This window comes from Diospyros lotus, chromosome 6 (assembly GCF_014633365.1).
Source record: "Diospyros lotus cultivar Yz01 chromosome 6, ASM1463336v1, whole genome shotgun sequence".
Classification (NCBI taxonomy): domain Eukaryota; kingdom Viridiplantae; phylum Streptophyta; class Magnoliopsida; order Ericales; family Ebenaceae; genus Diospyros; species Diospyros lotus.
The window spans coordinates 41186871-41207209 of record NC_068343.1 but is presented as its reverse complement, the minus strand read 5'-3'; positions in this window follow the sequence as shown (position 1 = coordinate 41207209).

Genomic DNA, 20339 nt, shown 5'->3' with positions numbered 1-20339 from the left:
CGAGGAAAATCATGAGTTGTCGTGCATACCTACAATAGTGCGCCTTCTTAGCGTAACGCTCCATACCCCGATGTCCCGCGCGACGTATACATTGGAAGGCTTTCTCCATCGCCAAAACCGATCCCTATCTTGTAAGGATTGGAAGGCCAACCATAGCTAGAACACCCACCCTCCAGAAGCATACTCAAAACCTCATCAAGGGTAGCGCAGTCTTTTCCTTTTCCTTCCAAGTTTAGATAGTGTATGCGAACAAGAGCTATGCCATACCTTGAACACGTCCCAACAGTAACATGAGACCACATCGAGGCATGCTCAAGGTAGCCAGCCGGCCACCACGCTCGAGCATTACCTAAGCCCCAAAGCATAGAGCCTCGAATCCCAAAACCACGTGTGTTACGAGTCAGCACAAGTAGAAAACTACTTTACCTTGGAGGTCAGTCTGACCTCAAATGACTCCAGGGCCAGTATCTATTCAAACAAAACCAAATTTAGCTCAACCATCTGCCTCGGTCAAATTTAAATGACAATTCAACTCTCCAAAACTAGCATATGCAGCAAAAGTCCCCAGGCCTCCCTTCTCTAGCTCGAACGCTTGCTTCTCGAGCATCCGACTTGGGGGGCTGTGGCCGTCCGAGCCCAATCTTGGTCCTCTCTCTCTGCCCAATCTCGGCCTAATCTTGGCCCTTTCCCTTAGCCCAATCTTGACCCTCTCTGTAACAACCCGTTAGAGGGCCTAGAATTTATTTAGAGTTATTAAAGTATTTATTTAAGTTTTGAGAATTTTCCAATTAATTATTTAACGTGGCAATTTAGAGATTTTTAATTTAGAAATAGCACTTAATGACATTTAGTTATTTAAGAATTAAGTGCAAGGACATGATGGTCATTTAAGAAGTTATTATTAGAATTTAATTTCTAATTAGTGATATTATAGGAGATTGAGATGGGCTTTTAGGGTTGTTCACCATTATATATATATATTCGTGGTGTTTAGTTTTTCTTCACACCATGAAGAACAGAGAGTTGGAGAAGCTTCAACAGTGATATTGGTATAAGAGATTTCCATCGAAGTCGTAGAAGTCAATCAGAGAGATTGAAAGACAAGTATCTTCCCTATAATCCCTTCCATTACAGGTTCTTATGAGTACATTTTCAGATTATTCAATAGCTTTGTTAAGTTTCAGTTTTGCATTAGTAAACAGATATGTCTATATATATATATATATATGTATGCATATAATAGTGAAGTCATGAGCAAGTATCTATCCTGGTAAACCATTCTTACGAGATCACGTTTCAGTATTAGTTCAGTTTCAGTAACTCTTTATTTGAGTTTTCAGATTTGATTAGACAGTATGTTTATATATATATAAATGCAGTATATTAGTGTACAGTGAGTTTTGATAAGCTATGCATAATTTTCTCTTAAGCGTTTCCTTCCCAATATGATTGTTGATTCATCTTGATGTTATTCTATATCAATTGTGATTGTTCTCCCAAGATTTCTTTCGGAATGGTGTAGTAATGTTAAGTTTTATATTCAAGATGTGGTCTTTGTTATCATAAGCTTTATTTCATATGAGTTTTCAGACATTCGAATGAGCCTTATGTCATTCAAATGAGTTTTTGTGGTATTCGAATGAGTTCTCATTGTTATCATATCATTCAAATGTGTTCTTAAGGTTTTCAGTGTGTTATTCGAATGAGTTTTTTTGTCATTCGAATGTGTTCCTAAGGTTTTCAGTATGTCATTCAAATGAGTTTTTTTATCATTCGAGCGAGTCCTTGAAAGATCCGAGTAAGCCTTTGTTTTGCATCATCTAGCATTCAAATGAGTTTCTCTCTCATTCAAATGAGATGTGTGTATTCCATTCACTCATTCAAATGGGGTACTGTTGCATTTGAATGTGTTACATTCTACCCGTTCAAATGCTTTTGTTCCTTCAAATTCATTCGAATGAATTTTGGAGACATTTGAATGGCAGTAGGGTGCAAGTCACTCACACCAAATTTTCCATGCACTACATTCTTTTTGGTAACCAATAATGTAAGAACTCCAAAGTTAAGAATGCTCAGGTGGGAATAGTGATAGAATGGGTGACCCCCCTGGGATGTTTTCATGTTGCACCCTCAAAATAAATAAATAAATATCAATAAATTTGGTATTTAAAAAAAATACGAGTAATATCTGGACTCCAGTAATAGTAATAATAGTTTGTGCATTTTATACTTTTGTTATGACATGTTGAACATTATTTCGTGAGACTATGTGCAAACATCTTGTTATGAGCATTGAGCATGACTTTATATGGAATACTACATATCGTGTTCTAGCATGTATATGAGCATTACATTATGCACGTCAGGCGGCTAGTCCGCTAGGATCCCACCAGTTTCAATTTTAACTCAGTATATGAGTTACCCGCCTGGTGGCCACCAGGGGGCTAGGGGTATATTGCCCACAATATGTGCTTACAGCTTTTATGTTTGCAGGATTCAGATCAGTCAAATATGTATTACAGCTATGTGGGCCTATGAGCCAAAGTTGCATATCTGCATTTATTTCACAGCTTATGTGCATTACATCTTGTAAATGCAACCTTATAGTGATTCTTATATTTTTCAATACAATGATAGTTATTATCTTTATGAGTATTGATATTTCTCGATTCAACTTCAGTTATTTTTTCCAACTTATTACTTGTTGAGCTTTGTAACTCACCTTGTACTCTTCACCATTCCAGGTCCTAGCGAGGGAGTATCGGATGTGGGGCCTAGAAACAGTGGTCAGTAGTGTGTGTACATGGAGCTGCTCAAGATCAAAGATGTCTAGAAGTTTGTTAGTTTATAGTGTCTTGTCAGTTAAATTATTTTATATTTCATTTGAGGGATTGTTCCTTAGACACAGTTTATGGTTTTCAGTTATGTTGACTCAGACTTTTATTTCAGTTGTTTGAGATATTCATTTATGGTATCAAATTTTAGTTTATCAGTTAGTTTTATTTTATTTCCCCGTAACACCTCTTCTCGGGCAGTTCTAGGAGAAAGGGGTTTTACACTTTCCCTTGCCCCAGTACCGACCCAATCTTTTCCTTCTCCCTCGACCCAATCTTGGCCCACTATCTTGATCCTGTGCCAGCCTGCTGTAACATCATTGCAACCCCCACTAGGTATCCGCGTGGCTACCTCAGATTCCATCCTTATTAATGGTAGATTCTATCCACATTAATATATGTCTCATCGCCACCATGCTACTACCTGGGAACCTTCACTGGCTCCGGATAGTCAGTCCCATCACTTTGAAGATGCATGACACATGCATGCAGGAGGACGTCTCCTCATTCTATATCATCCAGCTCTTTCCAGAGCCAAGGTCTTTCCCACCCTCTAACCTATTGATACATTACCCCTTCTCTTACTCTTACTCACTCGAGCATCAGAGTGCTTGCAAGTGCTAGCCGCCCCCCGGACGGACCCGTCCCCGGAGCCCGGGCCCTATCATTGCAACCCACCTCTGATCGCCCCCCTTTTTGGTCAGGAAGGAATAAGTATATAATCGACTAATCCCTTAAATGTTTAGGTTTTATTTGATTAAAAACTAAAAATTAATCTAGTACAATATTTGTTATTATAAATGTTACATTGTCATGTCAATTTACATATTTTGGTTTGTAAATAAAATACATAAAATGTGCATTTAATACTATCTATAATGATTAATTTTTTTCAAATTCAATATAATGTTGAAGAGTAAACTAAGCATTACTCGAGTGCGAATGTGAGATACTGAGATTTGCAATTACTAAAATAGTACTAATACAAAGTAGTAATTTTTTGAAATTTAATGATACAAGTATAAATGTATCATTTTAATTTATATTTATTTATTACTCGATAATTAAACTTAATGTTATAGTTACACAAAAAATTTTAATTTTAATTTAATTTAATTAAACTAGACATTTTTATTTTATTTTAATTTTTTTCCTATTTTAGCAATGAAAATTTTCCATCGCTAACACATTTCAATTTTAATTTAGTTTTTTTCATTTTAGCGATGGAACCATTTCATCTCTAAGAAATTTTAGTTTAAATATATTGCTAAATCATTTTAATTTTAATTTCTTTAATTAGTGACAGAAGGATTCCGTCGCTAAAAAATTTTAATTTATTTTATTTTTTTAATTTAGCGACGAAACCCTACCATCGCTAAAGCATTTTAATTTATTTTCATTTAAGGAAAAAAAAGTTCCGTCGCCAAAGGATTGTAATTTTAGTTTAAGTTTTAATTTTAATTTATTTTTTTAGGGACAAAATTTTTCCTTCGCTAAAACATTTTAATTTTAATTATATTTTATTTTCGTTTAGTGATAGAAAAATTCTATGGATAAATCATTTTAATTTTAGTTTAATGTTTTTCCATTTAATGATGGAGCATTTCCGTCGCTAAAGCATTTTAATTTTAATTTTATTTTATTTTCATTTAGCGACGTAATTTTTTCGTCACTAAAGCATTTTTATTTTAGTGATGGAATTTTTCCGTCGCTAAATCCATTGATGTGGAGATTGTGACATTTAAGATATTTGAGGACACGAGGTACCCTAATGATATTCAATCTGCATTTTCTATTGATGTGATTAATATTTTTGCACATGAGATTTTTGAGTTGAGACATGAGGGCAAGACAAAGGTAAAGATAAAAGATAAGACAAAGGCATTTCAAGATAGAATGATTGCTAGAAAGCAATTTGTGCTTGGACAGAAAGTTTTACTTTACAATTCGAGACTCAAATTAATATCAAGTAAATTGCGTTCTCGTTGGATTGGACCTTTTGAAGTTACTAATGTATTTCCTTATGGTGCAATTGAGGTGCGAAGCCTGGCAACTAATTAATAAGGTGTTCAAGGTTAATGGGCATAGGCTTAAAACATTTCATGAAAGTTTTCAAGAACAAACTATGGATGAAGTGCAATTGAGAGATCCAGTTTACAAAGATTGAGAAGAACTGCAACGTCAGGCTAACAACATTAAAAAATGCGCTGCTTGGGAGGCAACCCAAGATGATCAAATTTACATTCTCTATTCCTTTTCTTTTCATTTTTTAATGCATTACTTTTGTGTGCCATTTTCTTGCATTTAGAATTACATTGGGGATAATGTAAGTTTTAAGTGTGGGGGAATTATAATTAATAGCATTTAGGTTATGTTTTGTTCACATTCGTATGTGTTTAAATTTTTAGGATATCTAGGATGTTTGCCAAATGATGTTCAAGGATTCATATGTTATAAACTTAAATTGACTTGAGGTGAGAATGTCATAACATGATTGAACAAATAACTTGCATACTTAGGCTAGAATTGTCTTGAGTTTGATTTTGAAGAGTATTAACTTGTGTTGGTAGACTGAAAAACACTTTCAAGTGAGCTTTTGAGCTTTTTGAGTTTGAAACATACATGTTAATCTCATGTTTTCTTTTAGAGTGATGTTCATTCATGTAAGATTGCTATAAAACTTGCTTCTAATACTAGTCAAAGTTACTAATTCATGTGTATACATAAAGATGAAAATGGCATGTAGGATAGATAGCCACTTGACTTAAAAAGTGAACCTTACATAATTCACTTTAGTATACCTATTTTGAGCTTATTGTCATTTTCTTTACTCTACAACCCTTATTTATGAGCCGTAAACCGTTTTCATTTGTTATCCTTATGTTTTACCTACCTTTGGATTAAAAAGGACAATGAATTGAATGAGTGTGGATATGCTATTGTTGATTTGTTATGGTTGTGTTATTGATGAAGTGGAATGTATTTGGGGAATGATTATGATATTATGTCTAAAAAAAAAAAAAAGAGAGACATTAAAAAAGAATACACACATATATATATAAAGTGCAAGGACATAACTTATGACTTTTGAATTGAATAAAGAAAGGAATAAGGCAGAAAGATGAAGTGGACTATTTGGCTATTGGTTGTGATTTTGGGTCTTTAATACTTAATTAACCCAAGCTATTTCTAAATGCTCTATTAATTTCTTAGGTCTTAACCTTTTTCCTTTTATGTCCTACCTTTATCTTAGCCCCATTACAACCATATTAAAGACCATTTGATTTGTGCATGACATGTGATTTCAGTAATAAAGATTGGATAAACAAGCAAGTTTATAGTAGCGCTTGAGCATGAATTGAATTTTGAGTGAAATCTTTCCAACCTTTAAACACTTAGTGAATTGTGAGTGACATATGAGGGTCTACCATACTTGTTGATTGCTTTTTGAATGAAAATGTCTTATTTATTTTAGTTTGATAATTGTGTTTAGTTCACGATGTGTTATAATGTTTGATTCTTTGAGTTGTCTTTGATTATGGTATGTGATGTTTTTGGTGTCATTGGGGGAATTAGTGTGTGTCATGTTTTGTAGTTTTGCCCGAGGACATGCAAAAGCTAAGTGTGAGGGAATTTCATAAACTCATAATCTTACATTTAGTCTATTTCATATGTTTTATGTCTTATAATGCTTATTTGTGATAATCTTTTATATATAAGACATTAGTGATAAAGTTTTAGTAAGTTATGTTTAAAAGCAAAAAATTTCAGCATTTTTAATAATGACATTCTAAGTTTCTTGCGGGTTTTTGACTTGAAAGAAATTCTAGAATGAAAAAGTGTTCTTCTGTTAACTTGAAGTATACTTTCTTATCTTTCTAGAATGGTATTACGGGTCAAAATCCAATTTTGTTTGAGTTTTCAAACGTTACTTTCAAAAATAGTGCAGAAAACTGAAACTACAAGGCAGAATTTCTGTTTGAACCAAAAACTTAAAAAGGGTGTACCTAAGGCTTCTGATGTCCAATTGAGGTGATTGAAAAGCTCAAATTCATTTAAAAATCTCAATCTACTATTATTATGAGGGACCAAAGTTAAGAAAATCGTTTTCCTATCCAAAAATGGTCTAGAATATATGCAGAAATTCAGGAGCTATAAAATCAAATTATTTATGCATGGCTTGTAAAGTCTTGTTCCAACTTCTAGAAGGAGTTAAATATTATGCGCCAAGCAGCTAAAAACATGTGCTCAACTGGAATTCTAGGGAAGATTTTGAATTTGGTAGCCTAATTAAGTTTGGTAACCTAATTGGATTGAAAATTGTAGCCATGCACTATAAAAGGGAGATGGATTGAGAAGAAAAGATATGTAGAGAGAAAGGAAGATAGATATAGATTTTTACACTTCTTTCATCATGTTTGACTAAGATGTGTAAGTCGGTTAAAGAAAATTTCAAAACGATTTGCAAGTTTGTGAGATCTTGTACTTAATCTTATTTATTTTTCTATTCAAATATATGTGCTTCTTTATATTTAATGTTCATGATTTAGTTAATTAAAAAGGCCTATTAATTGATTGAATTATGTGTCTATAGCTAAACTGAATTCATAATCCATAATTGTTATGATGTTCAGTTGAAGTAGCAATTAAGCAAAATAATTATGATCCCAGTTTTTGTTGCTTGTTTCAGAGAAACATAGAATGAATTAAATAATTTGATGCTTATCGATTATTATTCATCTTTAACTATTTCTTAGTTCGTAATCCTATCAATAAATTCATGAGGATTGCTTAATATCAATTGGTTTATTGATAAGGATTAATTAAGGTGTTGGGTTGAGATTAATTAAATTAGAGAAGGTAAAGCTTGTCTCGCTTGTTAACAATCTTTGGTTAAATATTTAATTATAGAAAAATATATCTATTAGAAATTAATGATCAATTTACAACCGTGAGTAATTTTTCTTGAATCAATATTGTCTTCAATTAAAGTTTGTTACTCAATTCTATTTCTTTTGAATTATTTTACAACATTAAAATCCCCCCCCCCCATTTTTCGTTTCCTTTTATTAATTAATTGTGATATTAAATTTGATTTACTAGTCTCTGTGGATTGACCTTTACTTGCCATTACTAATTTTATTTTTTGGTGCATTCGGAATGCACCACCCACTCCCTACCATTGCGATTTTGTTTCCAACCTCTCCCTTTGGTCAGGAAGGAACGTCTGGCGTCCACCGTGGGGCTTGGTAAAACTTACCTACCCCATAATCTCACTAGAGCCTTTCAAGCCAACCCCATCACCTTACCATGGTGTGAACCAGAAGCGCCCCCACCTAGGAGCCAAATGACGCCGACCGACTCCCACAAAATCCAGTTGTCATAGAAATCCTCCTCAAGACTGTCCAACAACTCTAGAACCAAGTTGTTGAGTTGACTTAAGATCAGCAGCGCGACCAACCTAACGAGTAGGTAGACTGCGACGTAGAAGGTAGTTGTCACTAACACCATCAAGCCACCCACACCCCTATTCCGCTGCCTTACGTGTCCTTGTATTCCTACAGTCATCCTTTCTCAAAGTTTATCATGGCTGTCCCTTTACCTGACGGTTTCCACCTCCCTAACACTTTGGGGCCTTACGACGGCATCACCGACCCTCAGGAGCATCTCACCATATTCAGCGCCGCAATGCTACTAAGCTAAAGCTCGGACCCAATCATGTGTCGGTCCTTTCCTAGCACATTGATGAAATCAACCATGTTGTGGTTCTTGTCCCTAGAGCCGAACTCCATCCATGACTTCCCTGAGCTAGCCACTCATTTTCTCACTCATTTCTCCACCAGCAAAACTCACCATAAGATGTTGGCCAGTCTCATAAACTTGAAGCAAGGAGAACACGAACCGCTTTGGGCATTCATGAACAGGTTTTTTCAGGAGGCCCTTCAAATCAAGGACCTCAACCTGGAAATCTCCTTACAAGGTATTATAGTCGGCCTGAGAGCAAGTCTTTTCGCCGACTCGTTGGCCCGAAAGCCTCCCGCTGTCTTAGATGATCTCGGGACACCCGCGACGAGATACCTAAACATGAAGGAGGCATCAGTTGCTTGACACAATGAAGTTGAACTACAACCATGGCCACAACCGGTCCCCCAGCCGGGACCTCCCTCCAGACGGTAACACAACCCCGAGAGGGACTTTGGCCAAAAATAGGAAAATTGCAACCACAACAAAGGACGAACAGAGCCGGCCTGAGCCCTTGAATCGCCTCAGTTATGCTACAATGCATACACCCCCCTTACTGCCAGGCGAGATCAGATCTTTCGAGAAGTCTACAACGCAAGGGTTATCCCCCTCCTAGACATCAACGACCATTGGGCCCCCTGCGCGCAACACCGACACTAACAGGTGGTGGAATTCCCATCACATGTTCAGACACACGATTGAAGAATGTGTCGCCTTGAAGAACTAGATAGAGCAATTGGTTAGATAAGGCTATCTTCACTAATATGTTTTCAAAATAGACAGAAGACAGTCCCCATAGGGATATTCACACAGGTGAATAAGCTTAGCCCTCAAAGATGACCAAGAGTCGATGATAGGCAAAAGGCTACTCCCCCATCAGCCAATCAAATAGCTAGAGTCATTAAGACCATCTCTGGAGGCTTCACAGGTGGAGGTGAGTTAAGCTCGACTAGGAAACGACACCTCCAAATAGTAATGTCGATAGAAAATATCGAGAAAAAGCCAAAGAGGATAGCCCGACATCCCGTGATCTCCTTCACTGATGAGGACTTCGAGGGCATTGATAAAAACCCCGATGACCCTATGGTAATCTCGGTCATCGCCGTGAACTTTTTTGTAAAGAAAGTTCTCGTGGATTAAGACAGCTCGGCTTACCTATTATACCTATCAACTCTAAGAAAGATGGGTATTCTCGAAAAGCAATTGAAGTCATTCCATGGGAACCTGATTGGCTTTTCAGGAGAACAGTTAGGAGTTAGGGGTTACATCGTCATGCTAACTTCATTTAGGGTTCCCCCTCTTATCAAAACAATCACCAAACGGTATCTGGTCGTGAATTGCCAGACACCATACAATGTGCTCCTCGACCGACCCTCTCTCAACATCTTGGGCATAATAGTATCCACCCCCCACCTGCCCATGAAATTTCTAGTGTCAGACACCAAGGTCGGGGTTGTTCACACTGACCAAAAGGAGGCTCGACAATATTACCACAATAGCCTCAAGGCCTGGAGCCCTGAACTCGGCAAAAACAACAAGGGAAATAAGGCTTCCAGAAATAGCGACCGAGCAGCTAGTACCAATAACCAAGCTCCACTCCCCAACATACACATAGCGAAGATAGATCCATAAAGTAAACAGATAGACAGACATCCCCTAGAATAAGTTACCCATGCTGACTCCACCTTACCAAGCCACTTGCAACCTCGGCAGCACTCGGCTTATCCTTTAAAGAAACCCCTGGCCTAGATCATAGAACACGAACAATCTGTGAAAATACTATAGCTAAGCAACTGCTTTCTTGTATCATTCGATTAAAAATACGCTTCATTTAATCAAGACGCTTGTTTCCACTTATTATATCCTCACATGGCAGACCTTGGACTCTCTTGGTATAGCCCTGGCTACACGACACCTTGATCTCACCCTGCCTTGAATCAAACAGGCACAAAATAGAAGCATACTTTGGATCACCTTAGTCTCGCTCGACTAACTCAATACAAGGTACCCAAGAATCCCTCATTATATCACTCAATACTTTATCCCAGTGTTCATGGATCAGAAGCTACCTTAGCCTCGCCAAACCCACGCCCCAAGCCGGATAAACCCAACAACCTCATCTCACTTAGTGCTTACACCGGTGAGGATAAATATCCAAACGCGACACTAGAAAAATCAATGAAAGCCACAAGGTACCTGGAAACCACTCATTTTTACTACCCATAATTCATTCAATGCTAGTATTAGCAGTACAGGACCTCGACTTACACTCGGTCCTCATTTAAACCATGCTTAGGACCTAGACCGACATGGTCAGTTGGCCCCGCGAGGACCTCGAGCACAACCCTGTCATTGCTCTAGGTCCTCGAGCCTGCCTTAGCTATATCGAGCCATGCCTTATATCAGATAGGCGCACAGGATCTTGAGCCAGACTCGATCCTCCTTTAGGCCGTGCTCGGGACTTAGACCAACATGGTTAGTTTGCCCTACATGGACCTCGGGCATAATCCTGTCATTTCTCAAGGGCTTCGAGCTTGCCTCGGTGCTATCAAGCCATGCCTTGTATCAGACAAGCGCATAGGACCTCAAGCCAGACTCGATCCTTCTTTAAGCCGTGCTCGAGACCTAGACCAGCATGGTCAATTTGCCCCGCACGAACCTTGGGGACAACCCCGTCATTGCTCTAGGGCCTCGAGCCTACCACGGCACTATCAAGCCATACCTTATATCAAACAGACACACAAGACCTCGAGCCAGACTCGATCCTCCTTTAAGCCATGCTCAAAACCCAGACCGACATGGTTAGTTCGCCCCACGAAGACCTAAGGCCTCAAGCTTGCCTTAGACTTATCGAGTGATGCCTTATATCAAACAAGTGCACAGGACCTTGAGCCACACTCATTCCTCCTTTAAGCCATGCTCGGGACCCAGACCGACATGGTCAGACATCCCCATGCGGACCTCAGGCACAACCCATCATTGATCTAGGGCCTTGAGCCTACCTCGGCCCTATCAAGCCATGCCTTGTATTAGACAGGTGCATAGGACCTAGAGCCAGACTCGGTCCACCTTTAAACCATGCTCAGGACCCAGACCAACATGGTCAGTCCGCCCCAGGAGGACCTCGGGCACAACCCCGTCATTGTTCTAGGGCCTCAAGCTGATTAGTGGTTAATTTTGTAAAAATTATGTAATAATTACACCCTTCTTTTGATCTTAAAAATGGCTTAAATTAGATATTAATACATATTTTATGGTTATATGCAAGTTTAAATTGAAAAATGAATGAAATGAAGTTCTAAAGTAAAATTTAATAATAATAATAATAATACATATACATCAATACATGCGTGCATGTAATATATATATAATATAATCTACTATATATATGTGTCATGCATAATACATATATATATATAATATATAATCTATTAATAACACTCAATTGCTTTCTTGCAAGCATGAAGAAGGTGGGCTTGGAGACTCAAATTGGATTGAAGAATGAAGAATTCAAACCCAGCCCATGAAGAATTAAAGCCCAGCACATGCCCATTAAATTGAAGGCCCAAGGGCCAGTGCATGTTTAAGGCCCAACTTGAGCAACCCATGGAAGACATCATTTGGAGAAGGCCCAAGCATTTTTAATCCTAATGAACAAAAACCCGATTGTAAAAATTTATTTTTTTTATTTTTAAATATTTATTTTATGAGTGCTTTATTGGGTGTGTTTTTTTAGCTAAAATCTATTTAACTTTAGGTGTGTATTTTAGCTAAAATCCATTTAACTTTATGTGTGTATTATAGTTAAAATTCATTTAAGTGTTTGAGTGCCCATTAAATATAATTATGTCTAGTTAAATAATTGAAATTGTGTGGTTTGTATTGCATCTTGTGGGCTATAAATAGCTCACTTGGTTGCACTTGTAAGGGGATTATTATTCTTGAATCAAAGGTTAGTTATTTTCTTAAAATTCTCTCTTTGAGAATTGCTCTTGTTCTCTCTTATTTTCTCTATTGTTTTCTATTGTGATCTTACTTCATTTCTTTCTTCTTTTGAATTCTTATGTCATTTATTGTTACTTTATTATCCATCACCTAAATGGCCGGTTAATTTCTACCTTTAAATTTCTGCAATTTTAATTCCTGTCATTTTATTATCCACCTCCTAAATGGCCAGTTAATTTTTGCAATTTTAATTCCTGTCATTTAAATTCTATTATTTAAATTACGCTATTTAAATTCTTGTCAATTAACTTTTAAATAGAGATGAGTAGCTAAATCCAATATTGAGTTAAGGCAAGGGCAGTGTCCAATGCCAATGATTCCCAAAGAAAGCTACGTTTTAAATGAGTGACATTAATTTAAATTTTAGTATGAGTGTGTATTAATTATTGAGAAATCACTAAATTTGGATTTGAGCGTAAACCTAACTTAGAGCTTTCATACCACGCATGGGAGTTACTAGAACTGGAAATGCTATCATACCCAAACCCGGATGATTAATTTAGTTATTTTATGTATTAATTGCAATTGAATTTATGGTAGTTGCTTAAATTAGAATCCCGCATATCATGTATGGGGATTGCTTAAACTAGAACTATCATCATCTCTAATTGCATTTAATAACAAACCCCGATATTTGAAATTAAATTAATGTTGCTAATCTTTTCTGCTAAAATTTGAGAATCAATGGGTTGGTGTTGAAATTTTCTTAACTCAAGTGCTATCCAATTTCATATTCTCACCTCTAGCGTTTATTTCAACTTCTGTCTTGCTTTATTTCCTAGTATCTGCTATCTAAAAATCCATAAAAAAATCTTGTTGCCAGTTCGTCCAAATGCGTGTGCGTGTGTGTGACATTTTTTTTCTTTTGCCATAAATAAATCTCTCAGTAGACAACCTAGACTCATTTAGAAAATACAAATTTAAATTTGGACTACAACTGCACTCGTACGATGATGAGTATAAACCTCTCACCAAAATAAAGTAAAATATATAAAAGTTTTATTATGTTTTTTTATTATGTTTTAATTACAGGGTGAGAGTGCAGCCACAAGCCTACCTTGGCCCTATCGAGCCATGCCTTGTATCAAACAAGCTCATGGGACCTTGAGCCAGACTCGGTCCTCCTTTAAACTATAACATCCCTGACTTCGAAAATAATTAATTTATGGGTTTTATGGTGATTTATTGAGTTATGTGAAGTTTTGAGAGCATGGGCAATTAGGACAAGTAATTATTTTATTTGAGAATATTTATGAAAATAATAAAAGAATAAAATAAATTAAATTTGGGGATTTCTGGAAACTTTGGGGTGTGAGTGAAATAAGGAGAAATGACGTGTGGCACCATGTGTTGAATTTCAGAAGTTCTGGGCGTTGGTGCAATTTTGGGGAAATAGTTGTTAGATATGAGCCCTAAAGACCAGTTCTAGTGACACAAAGGGACTCGATCTTGTAATTCTTTAAATATTATTTAAATGGCAAGTTTATGTTTTTATTTAAATTGCAATATGGTTTAAATTATAAAACATATATCCATTAGTATAATAAGAAGTGGATACCATTCTTAAGTGTTAAGAATACGAGTTACGGATAATCCACAATTTGTTATACTATAAACATGTTCCTGGCCATAGAATTCCTATCATGGATGATAGCAACTCGTAAAGGCCAGCACATTATCTTCCTCCTTGTTTCAGTATGAGATACTGAAAGATAAGGTTGGTGAGTCTCGTGCCATTCTGTATGAGCTATAGAAGGAAGATAAGTGGGTGCTCGTTACAAGAACGAGTTCACTGAACGGGACTGTTAACATTAAATCACATGGGTTATTTCTCACGGGTCAATGATTTAATGTTAGCTGCGATTTTACAACTAGTCCTTAGACCTGAGATGACATGGATATCTGTGTATTGGTAGATTAGGATATCAACGATATCATGTGGTTGTTCTAATCAAGGATAATCATACGTATCTATGTGCCTGATTCAGTGATACATGAGGTATGTGTGCATTAGACATGGAATCTATCACCTCGAGATTTATGAGGAAGATATCCTATGCGATCCAGTAATCACTTGACGATAAATCCTTGGCCGAGGTAATATGACGATGGAATTTGTTCCATACGGGTTGTGTCATAATTTGTTAAGATTGATTTTGGATTTGGTCATATGACAAGATTAAGAGATTCGACCTACTGACCATGATCTCATATCTTGTCGGGATATAGGATGATAGAAGGACCGTATTGTATGGTAACGTAGTAAAAGGTTCACAATACCCGCTTCACAATAAATTGGGTAATCATGATATATTGCTAGATGTCACTCATGATTTACGAGAATTAATTGTTGATTATTCTTGTTGCCAATTTATTTGTGGACCCAGAAAGTCCCACCCAAAAAGAAATTACTTTCAAAGAGAAAATAAATAAATTAGTAATTTTATAATTACTAATTATAGTGCATTTATTTATTGGATAAATAAGAGTAATTAAATAATTATATTATGAATGTAATTATTTAATCATAGATTGGGTTGGGCCTTTTGCTAGTACATTAGGCTTGGCCCAATGGCACTATTGGTTTCAAATAAATTCCATTGGATTGGGCTTGGTCCAATTGCATTAAATGGAATGGGCTTGAGAAGCCCAACCCATTTAATGAAGAATAGTTTTTAATTGGAACTATAAATAGCTCCAAACTCTTATTTTCTCTAATAAGTGTCTTCTTGATTCACTTGAATGTAGAGAGAATTTGGAGAAGTGTTCTTGAATCCAAGAGGTAAGTTAGAAATTTTTGTGAAAAATTTCTTCTACTTATCTTCTCTCTTTGATATTCTTGAATAGAAGTGATTTCAGGTGGACCGACTCGGCATCCTACACTTGGAGGATTATACGGCGGGAAATCTAACGGTGAAATAAGATTTCATCAAAGAGGTATTTTTCGTTTATGCCTTCGTTTTATTAAACCATAATTTCTGAAAAACGGGATACCTCCAAATTAAATTTTAATTTCCGCTGCGCATATGATAAGATCTATGTAACTCAACAGTGGTATCAGAGCCATCGTTTTTCAGTTTTATGGTTTTATTCATGTGATTATTGGACATTGAATTGGTATTTTGAAAAATAAAACAATTTTGGATGAGATCCGAAGAAGAGTTGCATGCCGGCAGCGTTTTAAAACTGATTTAACACTGTTAGACAGTGCTGGAATCAGTTTTGGCGTAGCTGGAAGTATCGGAATTTGTTTCGGGACGGACGGGCAGTACCGGGTGCATCCCGGGAGGCAACCAGCACGCTGGGTGCGTGCTGGGCGTGCTGGGGCGCGCCTAGACGCGAGCGTTGGGCGCACTGGGCGCGCATGGGCGCGCCCAGATGCGCGCCCACGCGCGCAAGGCGCGGGGCTAGCCCGCGCCGCGCGGGCAGGTGCGCAGGCAGGGCCCGCGCACCAGCGCCGCGCGCTGGTGGGTGCGCGGGCCCCGCCCGCGCACCACCGCGCGCAATGCGCGCACAGTGCGCGCACTATGCGCGCGCACTGTGCGCGCAGTAAGGGGGCTGGCCCCCCTGTCTGCCATTGGCAGATTTTATTTTTATTTTTTTTTGTTTTAAATAAAAAATAATAATAATAAAATAAATAATAATAATTGTTATTATTATTTGTTTTTATTTATTTGTTTTATTTAAAATAATTAAAATAATAATAAATAAAATAAATAATAATAATTGTTATTATTATTTCATTTATTTATTTGTTTTATTATTTAAAAATAAAAATAAAATAAATAATAATAACTGTTATTATTATTTGTTTTATTTATTTGTTTTATTTAAAATAATAATGATAATGAATAAAATAAATAATAATAATTGTTATTATTATTTGTTTTATTTAAAATAATAATAATAATGAATAAAATAAATAATAATAATTGTTATTATTATTTTATTTATTTATTTTATTATTTAAAAAAAAAATACCAATGTATAATTAGTTATACATTTGTCCAATAATCATATGATTGCTTATAATATGCTTTTAATTGTTAATAGCATGTTGTGGATGCCTTGTTGCATATCGGTATTGGTCATGGACTTAGGACACTACATGGATGATGTATGTGTGATGTGGATGTATGGATTATTTTATTTAACGGCCTGCGTGCCGAAGGTAGCCGTCTTTTTCATGACGGTTGTAAAATAATTATTTATTGTTTTTAATTTTATTGTAAAAAGTAGTTTATAGTAAATTGTAAAAGCAATGGATTCACACCAATCGAGGCACGGCTTGGAGTGAAGTCATTGATGGCAAAATAATCAAGGAAATGAAGACCCTATGTGAAAGGGTTATGCTTGTAATAGTTATAGGAGTTTCCTTATTTATTCACCCACGAATGCACCGCACAATTCCAATGGCTGGAATTGCGTTTAGAATGCATGATTGAGTCCATGACCATATCGACTAATTTTATGCAATGTTTATTTACATAGTTGATGTATGTTAAAACGTTGCATGTGAAAAGTGAGACCAATTAATTAAAAATCTCCCATATTTATAAAATTAAATTGTAACCGGTTGGACCTTAAGAGTTAAGACAATCTAATCGGGGCTCTCCATCACGGTAGAAATTGGGGCTTTTTAATTCGTGTGTTGATCGGCTATGGATACATAGGGGTTGCACATTGATTAAAATACTTTAATTTCTATTTAAAACATTTGATGAGATGGGGATGCACAAATATCATGACCCAAGAATCTATTATGTGAGGCAATCGATATTCAACTGTGCAGACTTGTCATCGTGATGGTATGATTTAACTATGTTCAATTGCCAAGAAACTATTATGTGAGGTATATTGGACTGGGAGCCGAAACAAAATATTTGGGCCGTACATAAGATGTACTGGACAAGCGTTGTCCACTTATTGAATTTATTATTCCAAGAATCTATTATGTGAGGAGTAATAAAATTAATAAGAATCCAAATACCCACTAGAATTCATGCCAATGTGAATTTGCTTTTTCCTTTAAATGGGAGTAAGGAATTTGAAAAACTCAGTGGGAGGTACTGTTTGATTTAAAGACCAAAATCAGATAGTTAAGAAAACAAGATATCTAATAATCTACTTATTTTCTGCAGATATATCAAATGGCTTCACTAAATGCACTTTCTAAATTTGTTGACGCAAACCGGCTAACTGGACCAAATTTCAACGACTAGCTTCTAAATTTGAAATTGATTACAAACTTGGAAAAAATCACATATATCTTGGAAACGCCTATCCCTGAGCCAACTGTTGAACATATTACTCAGGAGGAACAAGATACACTCAATAAGTGGTAAGATGATGATCTTGTTGCTAAGAGTTACATCTTGCTTACTATGAGCCAAGAGTTACAGCGACAGCATAATAAGATGCCAAATGCGTATTCGATTATTGCTCGTTTACAAGAGTTGTATGGTGAGCGAAGTCGAAGTGCTAGATATGAGATATCTAAATCAATCTTTCGAGCAAAGATGTCTGCTGGAGGATCAGTTGGAGACCATGTTCTCAAAATGATCTCCTGGATGGATAAACTGAATGAATTAGATGCTCCAATGCATCAATATCTTCAAATAGATGCAATTCTTCAGTCTTTGCCAGATTCGTATGGGGGTTTTATTTCAAACTTCTATATGAACAAGATTGAGTGTACCCCGGCGGAACTTATGAATATGCTAATAATGGCCCAGGGTACCATGAAAACAGGCACTGTGATGGCTGTGTCCTCTACTAGTAAGACTAGAAAGGGGAAAGGTAAAAAGAAGGCCACCCAAGCAACTAAAGTAATTGAAAAGAAGAAGGGAAAAACTGTTGCCAAAGGAAAATGTTTCCATTGTGGCAAAGAGGGACATTGGAAAAGGAACTGTAAAGATTACCTTAGTTCCTTGAAGAAGGAAGCGACAGGTATGATGATAGTTCATGAGTATTTTTCCATTGCTTACTCTTCTACTTTATGGATTCTAGATTCTGGAGCGACAACTCATGTTTGTGCATCTATACAGGATCTGGAACAAAGTAGAAGGCTTGCAGATAATGAGATTGTGCTAAAGGTAGCAAATGGGGCAAGAGTTGCAGCCACAGCTATCGGCACTGTATCTTTAATTTTATCACATGAACATAGTTTAATTTTAAACAATTGTTTATGTGTACCTGGAGCTTTTAAGAACATTATTTCTATTCCTGTATTGGTGAAAGAAAATTATGAATTTTCTTTTAAGAATAATGTTTGTGAAATTTATTTTAGAAATAAATTGATTGCTACTGGTAATTTTGTCAATAGTCTTTACATTTTGAATGTGACTGTTGATAATAGTGAGCATCTGCATGTATCAAATAATAATAAGAGACCGTGTGATAACCCAAATTCTAAAATTCTGTGGCATTACAGATTGGGTCATATAGGGGATAACAGAATCACTAAGTTGGAGAAAGATGGGCTTTTGGGTCCATTAGGTTCTGAACCATATCCAACTTGTGAATCTTGTATCCTTGGAAAGATGACCAAATTGCCTTTTACTGGGCAAGGAATAAGGGTCACAGAATTGTTAGGACTTATACATTCGGATGTGTGTGGGCCTATTAATGTAATAGCCTGAGGAGGTTATCAATACTTTATAACTTTTACAGATGATATGTCTAGATATGGATATGTTTATCTCATGAGACATAAATCTAAATCTTTTGAAATGTTCAAAGATTTTAAAGCTGAAGTAGAAAATCAAACTGGTAAAAAGATAAAGGCCTTACGATCAGATCGTGGAGGCGAGTATCTTAGTAACGAGTTTGAAGATTTTCTTAAAGTCTCAGGTATTATTTCACAACGGACCCCACCAGGAACGCCTCAACTGAATGGAGTTTCAGAAAGGAGGAATCGGACTTTATTAGATATGGTCCGAAGTATGTTAAGTTGTACAGACTTACCTTTGTTTCTATGGGGACACGCCCTTCTTACTGCAATATATATCTTAAACAGAGTTTCTTCCAAGTCAGTTCCTACAACACCACATGAGATATGGTTTGATAGGAAGCCCAGTCTTAAACATGTTAAGATTTGGGGATGTACAGCTTTTGTGAAAAAGCTTAAATCAGAGAAACTTGAGACACGATCTTTAAAGGGTAGTTTCGTGGGTTATCCTAAAGATACCTTAGGATATGAGTTCTATATTCCTGAACTGCAACAAGTAGTTGTAAGCAGGAATGCCATTTTTCTTGAAAAAGAGTTTATACAAGAAAGAGGCAATGAAAGGAAAATAGAACTTGGTGAAGGGTTCACCGAGCCTGAAACTATGCCACGAGATGTCCAAGTACCAATTGAGGAGCCAGGGTCGAGTGTTGCACGTCCCATTAGAAGAAGTGAGAGGATACCCCATCAACCTGAGAGATATGGTTTTCTAAATGAACAAGAGTTGTTCCTTGTAGGAGACAATGATCACTCAGATGATCCTACCACTTACCAAGAGGCGATATCAGATATCGACTCGAAAAGATGGCTAGAAGCCATGAAATCTGAAATGGATTCCATGTATGAGAACCAAGTCTGGACTCTTGTAGATCCACCAGAAGGTATAGTACCTATTGGATGTAAATGGGTCTTCAAGAAGAAGATAGGTTCAGATGGAAAGGTAGAGACCTATAAAGCAAGACTTGTGGCAAAAGGTTATCGACAAAGACAAGGGGTTGACTATGAAGAAACCTTTTCTCCAGTCGTCATGC